Consider the following 10,000-nt stretch of genomic DNA (forward strand, 5'->3'; position numbering starts at 1 on the left):
CAATGCTGCATCCTTTTAAGATACCAATCAGTAGCCCTAATGGTGCTAATGTGCATTTGGCATAGCTTTAGTTGAAGCAACAAAAACACCACCATCCTCCTCGCCCAGCCCTCTCCCAACTCGCTGGGTTTCGGTGCCTTGCAGGAGAGGACGATTTCTTTCTTCCCAACAGTGGGTAGCAGCAAAATGCCCAGTGTGTGATTGACTGCAGATTTTGAAATTGGTACCCAAATTGAATAAATGTTAGACGTGTACATATGACACCAGTTTTGTGAAGCAGAGGTTTGGACGGTTTTGAAGAGGGGTTGAATTTCCGCAGCTTTCATTACAAAGTTATCTTTTGATCATGAACTTTGCTGTCCAGTGTCTGAAAAATTAAACCCGGAAAACTCCATGAGTTAAGCCTAAAGAAATATGCGCCACCAGTGGAGAGCAATGCTAATGTTTAACTAGCTGGAATAGCTGTTTGCTTAGTGGAGAATGTTCGGTATCTGACAGAAGGGACAGCTCTCTTATTAGTAATCAAATAGGGTTGACCAGTTGTGGCCGTCACTCAGGCAATTGAGAACAAGTTCAACACTTTATAGAACTCGAACTACGAAAATCAATATAATTATATCTGTCTTTAGTGTTGTGGCTATGGAAATCATATAGCCTTAGATTATTGTCTTGTAACTGAATTTATTTTATTTTTTTGATTGGCTAGAAGTGTTTGAGCTATTGGAGTCTTGTCTGAGTATAAGTTGCTTGAAAAGGCAGTGCGTGTTGGCTTTGAATGAAGGATTGTGAAAGTGTTTCATCTTTTGAGTGATGCTTTAAATTTTAAAAGAGGACTTGTTTATAAAGTGTGAGATTTCTAGCATGCCACAGTGATGAAGTAGCCATGTTGATTTGGCTAACATTTTAGATGCTGTGTTTTCCTTTCAAAATCACTTTGGATTTGTGCAACATTCAATCCTTTATTGACTATTGATACTGAATAACTTTTAATACTCAGTTTTTATCATATGGTGGGAAATATTTTCCCCAGATATGCAGAAATAGGTTCCTTAATTCTTGTCTGAGAGAATGTTTTCTTATATTTGGTTAATTAAAATATGTGCTAAGATTACTCATATTTCTATAACCTAAGAGAAGTGTGTGATTATTTGATATTCTAGAAGCATGAGAGGAGGGGAAAAAACGTAAAAACATTTGGTTAATGGGTTTACCATGTTTATTTGAATAAGGAGGATTGAAGCTCCATTTACGCCTGGCATAAATGCTTTGGAGGTCTTAATTATTGATGAAAAATCTGCTCTGCTTCTAAATTCAAAGATCTGGCAATTTTATAGAAATTTTAATCACCGTCTATTTTAGTGATTTTAAGGTAAGGATAGTTTTATGAAATGACAAGTGCAATGTACATTTTTAGCATTCTTAAGAAAGCTGTCACTTAGAATGGCAAAGTACTATTAGCATTGTGTTGTCTGCTGTAAATCCCTGTGAAATGATTGCAGTATTGGCACTGTCTTCAGCTTAAGGCATATTTCTATGTGAAAAAAAAAATGAAGAATTTAGTGTTCACTAGGGCAAGTTAGATTAATCAGAGAAAGAAGAATACCTATAGGAGGGCATTCTCTTTAGAGCGATACCGTCTTTTGCAACTGAGATGCGTTTCAGTTTCATAATGATAATCATTTCTGTGAGGTGTATGTTGCCTCTGAAAATTAGTTGCTTATGTTGAGTTTCTAGCCTGTGTTCTCTCTTGAGTATTGCAGAATAAAATGTCCCACCAGACTGGGGAGTCAGTTTCCAGGTCCCCATCAGCAGTGTCTCATTTGGTTAGTTGGCTTAAAAAAGAATTATATACAACGTGCTTTGCCGGCTCCTTGTGGCCTTTGGATACATTTAGCAGGTTCTGACCAGATAAGGCATATTTGTCCTGAGGATATAAACCAATAATTCCAACCTGAATTGAGATCAATGGGTCCACATTTGTTCCAGCCCACACCGAGCCTCTTCCGGCACGTTGAGACTGCTTTTCTGTGTTATGAGAACAGAGAAGTAAGCTCCTCGCTCTGGCAGGGTAATCACATTCTATAGACTCTGATGCCTTAAATCAATTAATTACACAATTTAGTTCAGTTATCTTTCAGAAGCATTAAATACTTATGAATGGCATGAAGACCCTTCAGAGAAAAAAAAAAAAGGGGGGAAAGTGAGGCTGTTTCCCATTACAAAGCCCTTTTCATGCACTGCAAAGGTTTCACTTATGTTAACTGTTTTCTTTCTCATAAAACATTGCTAGAGAAACAATTTTTTAATAGCACCATGGTTATAACTATATGCAGTGTATTTAAAACAATGTAACAACTTACGGAGCAAAGGAGAAACATAACATTGTAAAGTAAAAAGCATGGTCAATAAAGAGATACTACAGGAAAAAAAAGTATCTATGGTAAATTGTGTGACCTGCAGAGAACCAAATGCAAGTAAAGGAAGAGTGCACACACACGAACACACGTGCACACCTTCTATACATATGTATATACACATGTGCACACACACACACACGCATGATTTTTAATGGTGTTGCTGAAAAGGATGGGAGTATCATTTTCCTCGTGGAATAATGTTTTCTGGGAAAACACAAAAGCAGATGGTCTTCATTAGGAACACCCATTGTCCACATATCCCAACTATGAACAGATAAATCTCTCCTGTTTCACCCGTGCATTCCAAGGGCTGCAAATGATTCCAGGATGTCGGTGTAGCTGCTAAGCCAACACCACACTCTGGCTCCCATCACTTGCTCGTGCCATCCCGGTCTGTTTCCCAAGGAGCTCTGGAAATGCCCAGGAAGGTGCATACTCCTTTTCTCCCCCTCCTTGCTTGGGCTGGGTGGATGGAAGGTGCGAGGTCCAACTGTTGCAAAGTGGGGAGGCCGACTGTAGGGGCTGTGGCTGCCCAGGCAGGCCGGGCACACGCAGGGGCTCCATGCAGCGCTGGGAGCGGGCTCGGCGGGGCGGTTCCAGATGGCACCATCTCCGGCGTCCCACTCGCTGGCATCTCTGCGGCAGGCGGTGCCCCCTCCCCAGTCAATCTGGCATTAGTCTATAGAGTTGGGAGACTTATCATTCCAAGTCTGTCCTACTTTCCTGTCTGGAAGCCAGACATCTGTTTATCCCATTTTCTTTCATACAGAGTTTGGAATTGCTTTAGTTTTGGTGGGGGTGGGAGGGGAGGATGAAGTTTTGTCATATTTAACAGCTGTTATAAAATTTCAACCCTGTGGGCTCTGAAAATACTTTTCAGCTGACCTCAGATTTTTATGCGTAATTGACGTTGCGTCGTAGGGAAATATTATTTGCTTAACCTTCCATTGTCTGTGATTTCACATTGTCTTTAGTCAGATGACCTGACTACCCCCATTTCAGCTCTGCACCCCCCAACCCTGCACAGCCACACTTTGATTCATACGTGCGCTTTAAGTTTACACCTTTAAAGTGACTGTGGAACGGTAGCCCAACGATTGGAGATTTTTTTTTCAGTCTTTCTTTTTTCTTTCTTTCTTTTTCTTTCTTTCTTTTCTTTCTTTCTTTCTTTCTTTTTTTTTTTTTAGTCAACAGTGTTTCCTTTCACTTCCTGTCACAAAGGTCAAAGAGAGCCGACCTTTGCTGGCAGTCCTGCTCACTGAATTATTCATGGGATTGACTTTTTGTCAGCACACACAGTTGTGCTCTGGGACATTTTATTCATTTACCTCATTTAAAGCGCCTTTCTGCACCTGTTCAAGTATTAATATCATGTAATTTGGGCCTAATGCCGATTTTGCTGAACACTCATTATATTTTTTATTAGCTATATTTCCAAACGATTATGTATGATTATTACCAAGCCTTACAAACAGCACCGGGTTATTCCCTAGCCCTTTACATCTTCTTGTCAGGTTGTTTTCAGAAGCGGGGAGGATAAACATTTGACCAGTCCCAATGTTTTTATTCCTACTCCATCTCCAAGCAGAGAACTTAAAGCTTCCTCCCTCATGGCTTTGCACGAGCGTGATTAAATCCAACTCTGCTGAAGCTGTACAAATGCCAGCATTTATAAGGTCAACGCTTTTGTTAAAAATGCTATGTAAATGAGGATCTGCAAAAAGGGACATTAAATAAAATTAAATTCATTGTCTTCTTTAATGTCATTTACATTTTGGCTAAGCCCCGGCCTGTCAAGGAGGATTTTAAAAATAATATTAATTACACATCATTTAGGGATCCAAGGTTTGCTATTCAGTAGCATTTGGATAACCTGCAAAACGGAGACTGTTTATTAACTTCTTAAATGACAACTCGTCATTTCATCTGCATAATGCAATGAAAACAGTATAGTTTAGTGTTAATTTTTCCTTCTCAGTTTTCTTAAAGATGTGAATATAATTATCATTGGATAGGCCTTGGGGTCCTGGAGATCCTCTCTTGGCGGAGGCTGTGCATTGGAGACGCTCTTTGGTTCAGGGTCTGTTTTAATACATTGGGCCATCAGTGAAGGGAAAGTATTGGCTAGAAATTTGGCAATATTAAAACACCCTTTGGATGAATGGATGTGGCTACAAAGAATCTGATTCTGGCTGGCACCGGCCCCATTTGGCTTCGCCGGGCTCAGGTGTGAATGGCTGTTTTATTCCCTGGCAGCGCCAGTAGGGAGAGGCAAAAAGTTCACTGCATTCATTCATCCTTTCAATTTTTCCCCCCAAACTTCTGAAAATAAACAGAAAAGGAAGAGCTGCATTATGGAGGCACAATGGCATGCTTTCATTTAAAGAGGGAGGCGCCAGGAACAGTGCCCACTTTGTAGGTTTGCTCTGCCCATAACCTTGAGATGTGGGTGTGCACCACGCCGGCTGCATGGTCAGCCTCCGCTGTGTGTCACAGTGCGCGTGGTCGCCTGCCACGGTGGGTCGGGGCCACCACCAGGCCTGGGCCTGCATCTCTGGCCTAGGCCGAGGAGGCCTGCGAGATTTATGGCTGCCTGACCTGGGTAAGGACTCGACCGCCAGGCCAGTCGAGGGCTGGGTTTGAAAACAAGCCACACACCCACAATGACTTCTGCATCACTCTCAACCAGCTCGGATTCCCGTCTGCTTGTGTAAGGGTGAAAACCTCGTGGTGTTGCCTGCCCGGGCCCTGCGGCAGCATGCAGCCGGGTATGAACGTGCAGGGGTGGAGGCAAGGGCTGGAAGCAGGGCTGTCAGAAGCTATACTCTGGGAGGCATGTTGACGCAAACCATCCTGCGCCGCTGCGGCAGCCTTATCAGGTGAGGAGCGAAGATATTGCAGTGCCTGTAATTGTGTTAGGATGGCATGGGTGAATTGGATTACTTTATGGAAAGCCGTCCAAACTCGAGGTTCTGTTACGCATGCTTACAGGAAGCAGATAATTACTCTGTGCACCAGAAGATAATTGGGGCTGGCCAGAGGCCTTCTCGTGATGCCGAAGAAAGCAGGAGAAGCTGGCCTCGTCAAAGCCTTTAGGAGACAGACAAGGAGGATGGTGATCTTTGCTAGGCATAGGTGTCTCACTGTGATGCTGTAATCGTTGGTTACTTTTTAAAGATGGTGAATAATTTATCAGAATTCAAACTAACAGTGGCAAAGGGAGACACGTTCAAGAAGATAAAAATTCCAAGCTCTAATGATGGAGATTTTCGTTGCAGACAGGAAGTGATTGACAAGTGGGGGTACAGGAAGTGAAAACTTAAGGAGCTTACCCTGCAGTTGGCGAAGCTTCTGCAGCCTACACTTGGAGAAAATGAAAACCATCCCTCCATCAGCTTGCCAGAACACAAGCTCCTCTTGTTTGTTTATCTTAATAGCAAATCTCCCAAAAATGTTTGTGGTCCAAACTCTATATAATGAGACATTATGCTGACATTATTCATGCTTTAAAATAAAAATATGGCTATCATTTAGAAAAATTAGTGCAGGAATTTTATGGGTTAAGGGTTTTTTTGTTGTTGTTCTTGTTGAATTTTATAAGCTTCTTAGTCTTTGGGGTAACCAGCGTTCATTAAATTGTAGAAGCTTGAGAAAACTGTTTTCAAAACGATGTATTCAGAAAAAGGTCAGACGTATCTGTCAAAAGAGTAAATGCTATAAATTTGCCAGCAGTTCGATAGAGAGCACTGCAGGGAGGGGTATTGGGAAACTCTTATTTTAGTTGTTTTTGAATCACTCATTTCCCCTTCCCTTTAAAAACAACGCAAATGAAAACGATCCCTCTCCAATTCCTTCGCTGGAAGTCGCTCAGCTAGAAAATACTCAAAATTCATGCAGGACTGTGGTGCCCGAGTGGACGGGGCGCATCCTCTGCAAACAGTGGTGGGGGCAGCGGCCGCGCCTTCCCAGTAATTCACTAGGAAATGAGTTTAACATGTGCGGAAAGGAAGGGGCTCGCGGTTGTGTTGTTGTAGGACATGGAGCCCAGGCCCCGCGAACGGAAGGAGTCGGCTCCAGCGTGTCTCTGCTGGAAGACGGAGCTGCCTGCACATCTGGAGAGGAGGCCGTGCATTTGCCCAGACAGGCAGCTCCAGCCGCCGCCCCTGCCTCCGCCCCCTCCCCTCCCTCCTCTCCCTCCCTCCTCCCCCTCCCTCCTCCCTTCACTCTCCACCCTCCTGCCTATATTTTCCTCTGTCCCTCTCAGCAGAAAGCAGTTGGGGGCAGGGTGCCATGTTAAAGCACACAAGGAAACAAAACTTTGGCAGTGTTTAAGGCCCTAAAAGCATTTGCCCTGGTAAGGTTGACTTTACAAAGGGCGAAAGACCAACCTCGACCATTGAGGCCTGCCAGTGGAGTCCAGGTTTCCACAGTGCTTTCATAAGGAACTGCACCCCTCCCTCTTTCTGTAAGTTTTCATGGAATCAGAAAGCTTGCACAGAGATGGCCAATCTGGATGTTACGGAGCTGCTGAAAAATTGTTCCGGAGGCCTGTGCCTGGGCTGGAGCCATCCGAGGGTGACATATGTGCAGTACAAGCCCGGGATTTGATTATGGGCCTGGGCAGGCAGAGTGCGCCTTCCCCAGGCGTGCATGTAGGGATCCTGAGCAGTGTCACCCAACGCTGGGCAGCGATGGGGCCTGCATCAAAGGTCACGTTCCCCCAGGAGTCCCATCACTTGGAACAGGGTCATTTAGGCCCAATGGGGGAGTGTCCCTTTTATTTGATGTAACACCCAGGAAAGCCAGCTTAGTATTGGAGCCTAGGATGATGCTCACTGGTTTGGGGAGGGGCTCCTCCCTGAGTGCCCCCTAAGTTTTATTTTTCTTTCTTTCCTTTTTTTCTTGTTATTTTGAGATGGAGTTTTGTTCTTGTTGCCCCAAGCTGGGGTACAATGGCATGATCTTGGCTCACCGCAACCTCCGCCTCCTGGGTTCAAGTGATTCTCCTGCCTCAGCCTACCGAGTAGCTGGAATTACAGGCATGCGCCACCACACCCAGCTAATTTTGTATTTTTTTTTAGTAGAGATGGGGTTTCTCCATGTTGGTCAGGCTGGTCTTGAACTCCCGACCTCAGGTGATCCGCCCACCTTGGCCTCCCAAAGTGCTGGGATTATAGGTGAGAGCCACCGCACAAGTGCCCCTTAAGTTTTCTAAGAACTTCAGCACCAGGAGAGCTGGCTGGCAGGGGCCTAAATGCTCTTCTGACAGATTAATGCAGGTGTCCTTTCCAAGTTGTCATTGTTAAGAACCACACGTCCGGCTCTGCAGAATGACATCCCATGGTCAGGAGGAAGGACCGGGAGATGCAGACAGCCTGGGGGGCAGGGCATAAAGCAGGGACATTGAAGCCACACCAGCAACAGGCACCCCTAACCTGGCCTTGTCTTCTTCTGCGTCTGATGCGGATTTAAAGGTGTTCTCATAACGCTTTAAAAACAGTGAATATAGTATTTTTTAGAGCAGTGTTAGGTTTACAGAAAAATGAGCAGAGAGTACGGAGTTCCCGTATCCCTGAACCTCCCTCCACCTCCCTGCTTCCCCCAGTGTTAACGTCTTGCTTTGGTGCAGTATCCTCATTACACCTGAGCCAATGCTGATACACAAATATGAACTAATGTCTGCAGTTTACATTGGGTTCACTCTTGGTGTGGTACATTTCATGGGTTTTGGCAAACGCGTTGTGACATGTACCTGCCATTGCATGGCCGTGCAGAATAGTTTCACATGTGCTCCACCTAGCCACCCCTCCCCCTTTTTTGAACCCCTGGCAGCCCTGGATCCTTTTACTGTGTCTCTAGTTTTGCTTTTTCAGAATGTGGTAGAGTTGGTAGCATACATTATGTAGTTTTTCCAGGCTAGTTGATGCTGCTGCTGCTTTTTTTTTTTTTTTTTTTTTTTTTTTTTTTGAGACAGAGTTTTTGCTCTTGTTGCCCAGGCTGGAGTGCAGTGGTGCAATCGTGGCTCACTGCAACCTCCTCCTCCTGGGTTCAAGTGATTCTTCTGCCTCAGCTTCCCAAGCAGCTGGGATTACAGGCATGCACCACTACACCTGGCTAGTTTTTTAATATTTTTAGTAGTGACAGGGTTTCGCCATGGTGGTCAGGCTGGTCTCGAACTCCTGACCTCAGGTGATCCACCCGCCTCAGCCTCCCAAAGTGCTGGGATTACAGACGTGAGCCACCGTGCCTGGCCCAGACTGGCTGCTTTCACTGAGCAGCAGGCATTTAAGTTTCCTCCATGTCTTCTTGTGACTTTTTAGCTCACCGATAATACTCTCTTTGAATGTAATTTTTTCCCCTTCTTTAAGGTTTCTGGGCGCTCTGCTTCCTTCCTTTCCGTGTCTTGGTGTTTTAGGAGTGAAATCCTTCACTCCTGAGCTTGTCAAGGTAGCAGGTCACGTTTTGGTGTTTGGATGTTGTCAGTGGGTTCGCCAGGCTTTTGGAAGTTTGCCCGTCCTGCCCTTCTTTTTCTTTTTCTTTTTTTTTTTCCCCCAAAGCATTTGGTTCCTTTGCAAAGAAAGAAATGAAAACATTTTAACTTTATATTCAGAATTTAAGTGGCATGGCTCAATTTCACTTATTATAAGGGGTTTATTTCCTCAACAATACTATTTTGGAATATTTAAATAGCATAGGCCATAAAAGGAAAATGATTAAATTATTGGGAAGGCAAATATACTGCACTGTGGCATAAAAACAGAATGAATTCAGCATTCAGTATAGTTGTTGGCTTTTTTGGTTTAATAAATTAAACTACAAATTTTCCTAATTGCCAAACAAAATGTTAGGCCAGCTTTAGCCATTGCTGACAGTAAAACACAACATAAAACCTGCTGAGAGTTATATGTGGTATTTAATACGAGACAGAGTAATGCAAGGGTTTTTATGGTTAAGTATGAATTCACACCCATAGCATTTGTTTCCCATTAGGAAAGGTTTGTAAATCAGATCAGTGTGCCGGGATGGGGTGGTTCCCCGGCGGCCCCTCTTCCTTGATATTTGGTTATTGGAAATGCTGCCAAAGGGAGCTCCCTGTCCATTTCCATTTTCTCAATGAAGCGGCTCGTCCCCTGACACGAGGAAGATTGGGTCAGGAAACAAGTGGGGGATTGGATTGGACATGCTGCTGGTCCCCACCGTCCGAGGTCATCGGCCCGATCCAGCCACTGGGCAGCCGCCATCAGTTACTGAGACGTGGGCTGCCAGGTCCCCCCGGCCAGCGAGGCCCTAGGGAAAGGTGGAAGGACCTGGGAAAGTGCTTGCAGAGGGGGAAGGCCGGCGATCGCTATCATTTATTAAATTTGACAAGCAGGTTCTAAATATAACAGCCCTTTCCCCAAAGATCATTACTTTGAACAAATAAATGAGTTATGCAAGTTAATAAATGGTGAGGTTCTCCATCCAGAGGTGCACCTTTGTGTGGCTCAAAAATAGATCCTGCCCTCTCCTGCTCCCCCCAACGGGGGGCACGGATCCTCTCCCTCTTCTGTTGGTCACTGGAGCTCCTGACTGGGACGCTGGCC

The 10,000-nt window shown here is 44.6% G+C and overlaps 1 protein-coding gene across 10 annotated transcripts in view; it reads left to right on the forward strand.

Annotated features, from left to right (window-relative positions):
- Positions 1–10,000, forward strand: part of LOC105470672 (EBF transcription factor 3) — a 129,522-nt gene that overhangs the window by 7,696 nt on the left and 111,826 nt on the right. The gene's annotated exons all lie outside the window — the stretch shown is intronic.

This window comes from Macaca nemestrina, chromosome 9, assembly GCF_043159975.1.
Source record: "Macaca nemestrina isolate mMacNem1 chromosome 9, mMacNem.hap1, whole genome shotgun sequence".
In the NCBI taxonomy this organism is placed as follows: domain Eukaryota; kingdom Metazoa; phylum Chordata; class Mammalia; order Primates; family Cercopithecidae; genus Macaca; species Macaca nemestrina.